Source organism: Octopus bimaculoides, chromosome 14 (genome assembly GCF_001194135.2).
Source record: "Octopus bimaculoides isolate UCB-OBI-ISO-001 chromosome 14, ASM119413v2, whole genome shotgun sequence".
In the NCBI taxonomy this organism is placed as follows: domain Eukaryota; kingdom Metazoa; phylum Mollusca; class Cephalopoda; order Octopoda; family Octopodidae; genus Octopus; species Octopus bimaculoides.
The window spans coordinates 57,610,567-57,622,748 of record NC_068994.1 but is presented as its reverse complement, the minus strand read 5'-3'; the positions used below and the strand labels follow the sequence as shown (position 1 = coordinate 57,622,748).

At 38.2% G+C, this 12,182-nt stretch overlaps 1 protein-coding gene across 4 annotated transcripts in view; it reads left to right on the top strand.

The window, feature by feature from the left end:
* The window catches only part of LOC106868608 (potassium voltage-gated channel protein Shaw), a 78,922-nt gene that overhangs the window by 17,949 nt on the left and 48,791 nt on the right, over positions 1-12,182 (top strand). The window contains exon 2 of one of the 4 annotated variants that reach the window (XM_014913954.2): positions 7,424-7,521. The exons of the other annotated variants lie outside the window; for them this stretch is intronic. The gene's annotated coding sequence lies outside the window, so the exon portion shown is untranslated. The remainder of the gene's footprint in view (positions 1-7,423; positions 7,522-12,182) is intronic. 4 annotated transcript variants of the gene reach the window in all.

Sequence of the window (12,182 nt, the reverse complement as noted above, 5' to 3'; positions counted from 1 at the left end):
GTATGTATACATGCATGTGCGTGTACAAGTTGGTCTCTTGGCAGTTATTAAAACGTTGGATAGATTTCTTTGAGGTTTAAGCTTTCTGGGGCCTGAGTTCAATTCCCGCCGAGGTCAACATAAGCTTTGATACTTTCGGGGACGGTAAAGCAACTGTCCAGTACTGGGGATTGATTATTTACTTTCTTTCTTTCTTTCTTTCTTTCTTTCTGCCTGTCTCACTGTCTCTCGCTCTAGAAGATATTTACTGTTGTCAGACTTGGAGAGGGATGGGCTCCACCAGATCTAAAATTATACACACCACATGCCTTATGTCACAATGGCACTCCTGCGACTCATCAAGATGTTAAGCGCAAGAGTATATATATATATAAACACACACACAAACAAATATATGTGTGTGTGTATGAATATTTATAGTTTATACATGAATACTGGTTTACATATTCGTGATGGTATGTTGCCACGAATGATCCATCCTTTGTTTCCTTGTTCTTTTAATTGTTGTTTCTCTTGTCCGCCTTTGTGTCGTCAACCTGTCCGAATGTTTTTATTGTCCTCTATTGAGTTTTTGATCCATATATATACATATATATATATATATATATATATATATATATATATATATATATATATATATATATATATATATACATATATATGGGTTCAGTCCCGCTGCATGGCACCTTGTGCAAGTGTCTTCTACTATATCCTCGGGCCGATAAAAGCCTAGTGAATGGATTTGGTAGACGGAAACTGAAAGAATTCCGTCTTATATATATGCGTGTGTGTGTGTGTGTGTGTGTGTGTGCGTGTGTGTGTGTGTGTGTGTGGGTGTGTGTGTAATGGCTGTCCTTTGGTGTCCGAGGATGAGCATCACTAACACTTGCCCATGCAAAATGCAAGCAGTACCCCGTGCATGAGGTTAGTGCGGCCGCGGTCAACTCCACCCACGGCTTCCATACTCGCCACGGCGCCCTCCAACTCGACCGGGCATCAGACAGTTGGCTCGCCGGCGATTGCACAACCTGATAACGTTTGCACAACCTGATAACGTTTGCACAACACCTCCCAAACCCGCTGCACTTTATTGACACATTGAAAGAGACAAAGCAGGGCAAGCAAGACGTCCAGTACTAATACGGGTTGTAGTCCCATGAGTGTGGGAGGGCCATGATCTCAAATCTCAAAATGTTCAATGCCATTCCCAGCCCATACATACATCCACATATACATACACACACACACACACATATATACATGCACTTACATATTTATATGGTGCAATTTAAACTTTAAATTGTACAAAAAATAACCAGTATTTAATAACAAGAAATTCATGTGAATTTTCATTTATCTGAAACGAGGTTATGAGGAGGACACACAATTTGATTCTATAACTTACATTATGTAACTAAAAACCATTTTAATGAAACGACCGTAAGAATGGGTAATTAAATATTTTATAAGCAACTTACGTCTAGGCTACTTTTTCTGCAATATATATGTGTGTGTGCGTGTGTGAGTGTGTGTGTACGTGTGTGTGTATCTATATCTATATCTATATATATGCGTGTGCATGTATATATATATCTGTATGTGTGTGTGTTTGTGTGAGTATTTATATATGCATACATATATCTGGATAGCTCTACCAATACGAAAGCGTTTTAAATAGAGAGTGAGAGATAAATAGATAGATAGATAGAGAGAGAGATAGATAAATAGATAGATAGATAAAGAGAGAGAGAGAGAGAGAGAGAGAGAGAGAGAGAGAGAGAGAGAGAGAGAGAGTGTCTTTAGCGATCTCAGTTGAGTGTCACTCGGATGTCCTCATTGAGAGGAGACGGGCGACGTATTTCCTCCACGCAGTGTGGGCGTGGACAAATCTGTGAGTTGTTCTCCAGAATGACCTTTAATGTAATGGCTAGAATAAGGAAAAAAAAAAAAGAAAAAAGCAAAATAAAACAATAACGACAAACTGAGAATTATGAACTAAAGAACAGAAGAACATTTCTCTTGTAACCGTTCTCTTCACGGATGGGGGAAAATAATTGGTTTCAGATCGACTGAAATTGTGAGTACAATTGCATTGTATCGCGAGTATTAATAGAGTAGAAACACGCAGTACGAGTGCTCCGTTATACGAGTAATCTGCTGTACGAGCCGAGACTCGTGCGAATTTTTGTCTTGAAGTACGAGAGGACATCCGTAGTACGAACACACAAATCGTCCCATCTTTAAGGTAATTCAGTTAATAAAACCAGTTTGTATATTTCTTTTGCATTCTCTTTTTTTATAATTGTCATTTTACTTGCAACTACACCTTTTCTGTTTTAAAACCCCTAAAAAATTATTTTAGAGTGGTTTTGGCAGGGCTGGAAAGGATTAATTATTTCTTAGTTAATTTCAATGGGGAAAATTGATTTGTAAAACGAGTGAATAATAAGACGAGCTTGGTCATGGAACGAATTAAACTCGTACTGCGAGGCATCACTGTATTTAGTTGATATCTGAGAAATATTGTGTGTCAATTTGATCCTTAGATACTGTCTTAATGTGCTTGAATTACCTGATCTTTAGAATAAAAAAAAATATACAAAACTTACAGGTGTACACCGTAAAGCTATCTCTAGACTTCACCTTCAAATTACTTCGTATTTCTCTTTCGTTTTCCGTTTTCTGTAAGAAACCTTTTTACACATTTCCAAGAACCTGGTTTTGTATTTCATTGGTGTTCTGTTAATCTTCAAATTGATTCAAATATTTTTCGTTCGATACTTGATTAAATCAAGTTATCATTCTTCACCCCACCCTATTCCTATCTATCTATCTATCTATCTATCTATCTATCTATCTATCTATCTATCTATCTATCTATCTATCTGTCTCTTTCTGTCTGTCTATCCATCCATCCATCTCTGCCTGTCTCTCCGTTCGTCTGTCTGTCTGTCTACTGCCCTCTCTCTTTCTCTCTCACACTCTCCATCTATGTATCTCTCTGTCAGTCCGTCCGTCCGTCTGACTATCTGTCTGTCTATCATTTTATGTATTTTTGTTGATGTTACTCCAAGTGATCTACTTCTATGCTCAATGCAAATAAACCGTTTTTAGACATATGCAAATTAGCCTCGCTTTGAAAAGTAAACAACATGGTTACATCACAGACATTTTGTTTGCGAAAAAGGAAAGTCGGGATTGATGTAACTCGTTTCTAGTTTTGTCAGAGAAAAAAACACATTTTTCTGTCCACAGAAAGATTATTAGCTCATATCTAATTTTTTTGTGTATAGCGACAAAGTCAGCTAAACTGTTGTCTCAGCGCATGCGCAAGGTAGTTAATTGTGCACGATACTGTCTTTTGGGCAATTTTTAATGTAAATTTATAGCGTAAAGGGTAAAGACCCCTTCCGGTCATGAATGACCCTGGGATTGCACCTAGAAAATTCCCTTTCAAGGCACAAGTCCAGCCAAGGTTGTTTATGGAAGACTAGCAGTCACCCATGCATACTAGCCTCCCCTACTCTCCACATACATACATCGTAACTTAACTCTTTTCCGATTTGTCTGTTGGGACCAGGCAGATTGACAAGTATTTTTAGATATTTCCTTGCTATGAGGAAGCGGGAAGATGTGAGGATTTAGGCAAGGCCCTTCATCAAATTTAGAAAACTATTTCATTAAACATTATTGCTTTAGTGAGAGGAAGTATGATTCACATTTATCCATACCCCCGCAATGGTGCACTATTTCCCGTTTTCCAGTATTTCGTGTTTTTTTTCCCCCTTTCCTATTCTGGTATTTCTGGTGACTAAGAAAGCCGCTCTTTTCAGGAAAAATGCGTTCGCATAAGTTACATTTGATTGTCTGGTGGGATCGCATAAGTTACATTTGATCGTCTGGTGGGATTACATAAGTTACATTTGATCATCTGGTGGGATCGCATAAGTTACATTTGATCGTCTGGTGGGATCACTTAAGTTACATTTGATCGTCTGGTGGGATCGCATAAGTTACATTTGATCGTCTGGAGGGATCTTGATTAGAATTAGTGGATTTTCCGTCTTTTTTGTTTGTCGTCTATATTTCCACGAAGTTTGTCAAAGAACAGTTCTGCAATAGTCGAGAGAGCTTTATGCTTGAGTTGTCAGGCTCGCTTTGGTTGGTCTTCATAATTTGTTCCAAATAATCATTGTAACATCGTAGAAGGATTTTGCAGAAACTTTTGCCGACATTAAGTTCACTGAAACGGACTTGGTGAGCAGCGCCGTAGCTGATGGGGGAGCAAGGTGAGCGACTGCTCCTCCCGAGCACATTTTTAAAATTGGCTCCTTTTCAACAGTTATTGTAACATTTTAGTTCACTTGTGCAATAAAAATCTCTCTCTCTCTTTTTTTTCTTTTGTTAATCATATGACCTTGGGAGAACTTTCTGGAGTTAGTGCTTTATTTCACCAACCTTCCGTATTTTTGAACTGTGCTCAATTTCCGATGATGTGTTGGTGGGCACTGGCATCTGAAGAACGAAAACAAGCCCTGACGTCATGACCTCTCAATACTGGACGATCCCGTGGAGTTGCATCATTTTCACGCCACACCTATATCAGCAACTGTAAGTTTAAGGACATTACTGAAACACGAAATTAATGAATGTAAACTACAATTAACTAGATTATAACTAATGAATTATTTCGCGTAATATAGGAGAAGTGAGTTAAAAATTGTTTGATGTATGTCACAGCTCCATTTTTTATGTGCTCGCTTCACCTAACTTTAGAACCTAGCACCAACTCTGTTAGAGTGGACCCTTATGTTATTACAGCATTACAGCAAGTAATGACCTGTTATTACAGGTCATTACATGATCTGTCCACCTGAGCCTTGTTTGATGATAGTGACTTCGAAGCTGTTAACATCAGATTTCTCTGAGACTGCAATGCTGGTGACGCTGTCTTCTTATTTTATATTCGTCATTAACAGAATATTCTGTTGGTGAAATCTCATAAATCTCATAAATTTCTCGATGGCATCAGGTCCATGTTTAGCATCCGCCGAGTAAGGTTTGAGAAAAACACAGCTCAATACACCATGTAAAAGAAACTCTCATATGTATCTAATTTATTTAGTCATCATGTTAGGGAAAAGCCTTGCAATAGCCAAAGCTGAAAACTGGTTAAAGTTGCCCGGAAAAACCATCAGGTTGTTTGTAAAACTGCAAGTGTTGATGCAATTGGAAGTTGGCGAATATCAGGAATGTTCGGTTAAGTCTTTCAACTTCGTCACGTGGAAGATTAGAATAAAAGCTTCTGTCATGACGAGACGAGAGGAATGTTAATTCATTGAAAAGCGTAGGAAATTTTTTGTGACAAAAATGGAAAAGAGAAAATGTAGGTGGGTAGATGATGGCTTTGAGCTAATTCCCCAACCAAAAAGACAATGCTCGTTTTCCGGCACTTGGGTGAACAAGGAAATGATTCAGGAGTATCCGCAGTTATCAGAGCATGCGTTGAGTCAAACGGTGGCCTAACCTACACAACATTTGCATATCTGGTAAAGCCGCAAGTGCAGACAACCAAGCAGCTAAAGAGTCCTTTCAGATATTTAAAAATATCATCGCAAGTAGCTACTCGACCTACGACTTGACTTCAAAACGTAGACAAAACAAGTCTTTTCCGTTAAAGACTCCCATTCCACACGTTTTTCTCCCGAGCAGTAAAGATGCTTCTGGATTCAAGGCCGGAAAAGACCGTTTAACATCAATTTCTGTCGACTAAATATAGCCTCTTCTATTTCTCGCTGATGTAATTCAAATGAATCAAGTACGAACAGAGCAGTGTACTCGTCATCGAAGTTAATTGTTTTTAAATGCTCTTCAATATATAAATTATATATCATAATTCTAATTATAACAATTTCAGATGATCACATATAAGCATCATATTATGTAATATTAATTGAAGTTATTAAGTGCTTAAAGGGAGCGACTGTAAGTCTCTGGAATTTTTAGTAGTTTCGTTTGCGTTTGTATTACAAATAACCGAGCGCACTCGTGTTTATGTTCATATCTATGCTGTCATAGCCCTCCGCCCCCGAATAGCACGATTTCAGTTAGCACTGCATTTAGTTTTGGCGTCTATCAAAGCGTTAATCGAGATATTTTGTGCAATTTTAACCTCTCATACTTACAGTTTTTATTACTCGCTGAGGAGTAAAAGACAAATCTTATAAGTTTCTATCCTCGTTAGACGTTTTACAGAGAAACAGGTCAATCATATTATGTGTAGAATTATCATTTAATGTAAGGCGGTGCGCTGGCAGAGTGGTTAGCACGCCGGGCGAAGTGCTTAGCGGTATTTCGTCTTCCGTTACGTTCTGAGTTCAAATTCCACCGAGGTCGATTTTGCCTTTCATCCTTTCGGGGTCGATTAAATAAGTACCAGTTACGCACTGGAGTCGATGTAATCGACTTAATCCATTTGTCTGTCCTTGTTTGTCCCCTCTATGTTTAGCCCCTTGTGGCCAATAAAGAAATATATATAGATGTGTGTGTGTGTGTGTGTGTGCAAGCTGTATGTTTAGATATATATCTAAGTATCTATCTGTCCGTCTATCCATACAGAGAGAGAGAGGGGGGGAGGGAAAATTTCGTCTCGTTAGTTGAAGCCTTTGTCTAGCGTTTTGACTTTAACTAGGTGTTGTGTGAAGACATAAGGTTAACACACTTATGAAGCTTTTGTGCAGAATATTTAGTGCGTAGCGAGGAAAAGTTCATAAAAAGATATGCACACGCACACGCGCAAACACATTCATTCATACATGTGTATGTGTGTATGTCTGTATGTATATATCCTCATATATTGAAACAGCCATATATATATATATATGTATGTATATATATATATATATATATATATATATATATGTAATATATATAGATGAATATATATACCTATATTTTTTCTGTATATTTCTTTATACATACATACATATATATATATATATATATATATTTATATACTGATGTGTGTGTGCATATATGGGTATATATGTGTATATATGTGCATTTGTTTGCATATACAGGCACACTCTGGGACACGTGCCCACACGTACAATGAAGCTCATGACATTAGAAATGTATCCAAATTGACATAAATAGTCGTTTGGTTACTAGAAACATCACCGTCCGGCTGGTATATGTAAGATGTGGTTATGGGAAGGGGGCGGATCTCCGTCCCTCGACGGTGAGGGTTCGTTGGTTCAATAATTGGGCTAACACGTGATATGTGATACGTGTTCTGCTATCGTAATTATGAAGCGAATTTTTTTATCCTCTCGGCAATACTGCGCCTACTATGTCTGTCTATCTATCTATCTATCTATCTATCTGTCGTATCTCAATATTTTTTTTCTACATAACATTCTAGGCCACAGGCTTGCAACTGGCCATTTACTGGTTCAATTTACAATGCCAAAAGGGACTAGTGGACTCTCTGGAAAAATACAGCGGTAAAAGTACCACAAGGTAATTTTTCTTGGAAGCATTGGTTGCCGGTTTTTTCCGCTGATGTCTCGGTGCAAGGCACACACATACGCACCCCCACACACTAACACACACATCCAATAATGTTTTTATCTCGTATTCGTAGTCACCATTCAAAGAACATCTCTTCGTTTAATCAACGAATAACATGCACAATAACTATTCTTTGCTTTCCTCGTTTTTACTGGATTCTGGCGCAGTTTTTACACCAATTACAGTTTTAGAAAGCAATCAGAAGTCTTCAAAAAGTACGTTTATATTTTTTAAAAATGAGATAGTAACCTTGTTTCATTTTTGTACAAACCTCATTCAAGTCTGGTTTTAAAGCAAACCGTTGAGTTCTCATTTCTGCCTCGGCAGCCGATCTATTTTAACGATTATTTATTTTTTGTTATTTTGACATAAGCAGAAAATCCTGTTCTACATTGTTTGAGGAGAGAAGTACTTTAACAACCGTTTCTGAGAATTCTGGCTTTCTTTCCTTATTTTCCCAAAATTTAAACCTTGTCAATCATTTGATTGATGCACGCAAAAAAGAAATTTGAATAAATGTATTTTTTGCATGCTTTTTTTTTTGCTTGTTTCAGGAATTAAACTGCGGCCATTCTGGGGCACTGCTTTAAAAGTTTAATCGGACTTGTATTTTTATATTTTTAAAGTCTAGTTCTTATTCTATCGGCCCCCTTGTGGCGAACCACTAGGTTACGGGGAGGTAAACAAACCAACACCGGTTGTCAAATGGTAACACACACACACACACACACACACACACACATTCTCTTTCTCTTTCGCCCCCCATACACGCACGCACACACACACACACACACACATACACATGCTTACGACGGGCTTCTTTCGGCTTCCGTCTATCACATCCACTTACAACGCTTTGGTCGGTGCGGCGTTATGAAAAAAGATACTTGCCCAAGGTGCCACGCAATGCAACTAAACTCAAAACCACGTGGTCAGAAAGCAGGCTTCTTATTTCTTTATTGCCCACAAGGGGCTAAACATAGAGGGGACAAACAAGGGATTAAGTCGATTACATCGACCCCAGTGCGTAACTGGTACTTAATTTATCGACCCCGAAAGGATGAAAGGCAAAGTCGACCTCGGCGGAATTTGAACTCAGAACGTAAAGACAGACGCAATACCGCCAAGCACTTCGCCCGGCCTGCTAACGTCTCTGCCAGCTCGTCGCCTTCTTACTACACAGCATCACCTGCGCCTATAAGGTCTATGTATTTTCTCTGTTCGAGGGTCTGACTTGCATAACGGACGTATCACGAATCTAACTTCCTCTTTTAATTTCATACATTGGTCTTATATTGATCATATATTGATCATTTCATTTATTGATCATTTGAAAAGCATTTACTTTCTGAATTACAAAAGTCTTCTCTGTGTCGACATGCTTTATGAAGTTGAACAATTATTAACAATAACTAACATCACCAACAGATGAGCTGGAAATGTCTTTGAAAACAGAGATATGAGGGTCTTCTCCAAAATTCTAATTTACTTTCGAAAGTCTGACTGTTACATTATTGTTTGGTTACAAATTCGGGCACAAGACCAGCAAGTTCGATCTCTGTGCTCAGCTGGTACTAATCTCATCGAGACTCCGAAAATGTGAAAGGCAAAGTCGACCTCGGCGGAATTTGAACTCAGAACGTGAAGACAGGCTAAATGCCGCTAAGCGTATTGCCCGGTATGCTAACGATTTTGCCAAATCTCTGCCTTTGACTGTTCCATTATCAGCAGGAAGAAAACTGTTATTTGCTTCCCTTATAACGAAAGGTCAACATAATTCGGTTCGACAAAAATGTCAACCAAATAATGAAGGCTGAGCGATCACATTTTTTCTGCTAATCGTTCTTCTAAATGGAAATTATATTCTGTAAAAATGCTAATGGGGCATTTCTTAATTCCAGCAATTAGGTTAATGCCCCGTATCGAGACAGTCATGGTAATTATAAACCAAAAATCTCGATACACGAGTCTTTATTAAGAACATAACCCACCCAATAAACAAAATATTTAAAACAACATTTACATTGGTAAAGCAAATGACATCGTCCTTTCTACTAAAGGCACAAGGCCTGATATTTTGGTGGGAGGAGCCTAGTCGATTACATCGACACCAGTATTTCACTGGTACTTAATTTATCAACCCCCGAAGGGAAGAAAGGCAAAGCCGACATTGGTGGAATTTGAACTCATAACGTAGCGGTAGACGAAATGCTGGTAAACATTTTGCCCGGCGTGCTAACGATTCTGCTAGCTCACCACCTTCATGACATGAATAATAATAATAATAATAATAATAATAATAATAATAATAATAATAATAATAATAATAATAATAATAATAATAATAATAATAATAACAATAATAACAATAATAACAATAATAACAATAATAACAATAATAACAATAATAATAATAATAATAATAATAATAATAATAGCAGCAGCAGCATTAAAAATAATTATTGATTCAAATGTTGGTACTTAGAGGAGAAGGTTAGTCGAGAATATCCATCCCAGTGCTTTATTTGATCAACTCGAAAGCTTAGGTAACTAGTATAACTTCGATATGTTTCGGTCAAAGATTGGCCCGTGCCATGTCTAACTTAACAAGATCTGAAGGGATCTCTTAAGTTATTTTTTAAGTCAAGTTTTGTAGTATGATGGCCCATTCAAGTCAGGAATTGTTGTTGACTGAACTGTATCCATGTATAAGTGGCTTATCTGGTACCCCTTGAAGAAATTTGCCCAGTTTTCGTTTGAAGGCGATGAGAAGGAGAAGGAATTTTCTCATCCCTACTTCTGCAAGTTCTGTGAAGTAAATGTTTCGTTGTGGTGGCTTAATAAAACCGAAACATGTATAAAGTTGTCTCCCTTACATGCTGGAAAAATTAAAACAAAAGTAATCTTGAACTTATACCGTATTTTCCCCACCGCTTAATTATTTCTGACTAACATTTTAATGCTCTTTGTCCGCTCTTGTTTAATTCTTTCTGTGTAGTTTTTTCTCGAATCCTCCATATTCATAAACCTATTTGCATAGTCAGGAAGTCTGCTGTTTTGTAAAAACCTCTGAATAGTATAATTTTGTTCGGTAGTTCTTTTTAACTTTTCTTCCTCGTTTTTCAAGGTTTACAGTTCTTTTCTTCCTTAGAAATTCGTAGAACCTCTATAATAACTTTTATACACGTTGCAGAAAAAAAAGGCTGACAAACGTTTCAAATGGAAATGCATGATTGCAACAGCTCAAACCACAATGGTAGCTAAAAATAAGGAACAATAAAACATTAGCTTCATGAAGACACCATTTCTATGTACCTGACTTCACTGGCGCCACCCCAACAGCTGTAAAAAATGTGGCGGTTTCTTCTGCTGCAGTTTGTATATGCTGCCGGCACTCCGTCGGTCACGACGGCGATGGTTCCAGTTGATCCGATCAACGGAACAGCCTGCTCGTGAAATCAACATGCAAATGGCTAAGCACTCCACAGATACGTACACCCTTAATATAGTTCTCAGGGATATTCAACGTGACACAGAATGTGGTAAGGCCGGCTCGCATTATATTACTGGTACCACTCATCTTTGCCAGCTGCGTCGACTGGAGCCGAGTGAAATAAAGTGTCTTGCTCAAGGACACATGGCGCCGGCAGGAATCGAACTCACGGTCGTGTACCGCATGCCCCTAAACACTAAGCCAGACGCCTTCACTGTATACAGATGTCCCATGTATATACCATTGTCCTATATCCTTATTGTATTTATGCTAACGTCAACTTAATTATTTCACTACAGTAACCCCACGCCATATCTCGGTTCACCTATCGCGTACTCAGTACATCGCGGATTTTTCTGGCTAATAGATGTAAACTTATATCGCGGTCTCCTCAGTATATCGCGGGTTTCTGCGGCCGATAGGTATTTATATCCTTTTAGATTTTAATTATTTCTGTGGGGTTTTTTGGAACGTAACACCCGCGATAGTCGAGGGATTACTACATATGTTTCTAAGTTCTTCACTTTTGCTAATAAAAATAAAATTTATTCCAAAAGAAAATGTCTGGACGAACCATTTTTTCACCTGAAAGAAAATCGTTTAATAATCTTTTCCAATATCTTTTATAATCTATTGGATCTTTACTGGATGGTTAAATATTCTATCGTTACTTAATTTGTCTTCATGGCGTGTGCTAAGCCTGTCATCGTGTGGCGTGTCATCATGTGATCTATCATTACAGCGTGTCTCGTATCTCATGCAAAGCTGACATGAAGTAGATTGGTATCGTGTTGTCTGTTGTTATGTGAAGTGTTATAGAGTTATGTGCCATAAACACAGTAGAGGGGAAACCCACTTCGAAATAAATCTACGATGCACCTTCTTGTGGTGGCGATATACACCACATTTCAAAGAAATAAGATCAACCAAAAGTTCCGAGTTCAATCCCCACAAAAGTAGCACTTCATAAACAATTGGGGGATACCTTGAAGACATGGCCTTAATGGGTCCGGCTCCCTTAGATTAACGGGAACTAACACTCCGTTCGCGCCGGAACTAGTTTCCACGTACTAATGTTACACACACACACACACACACACACACACACACACACACA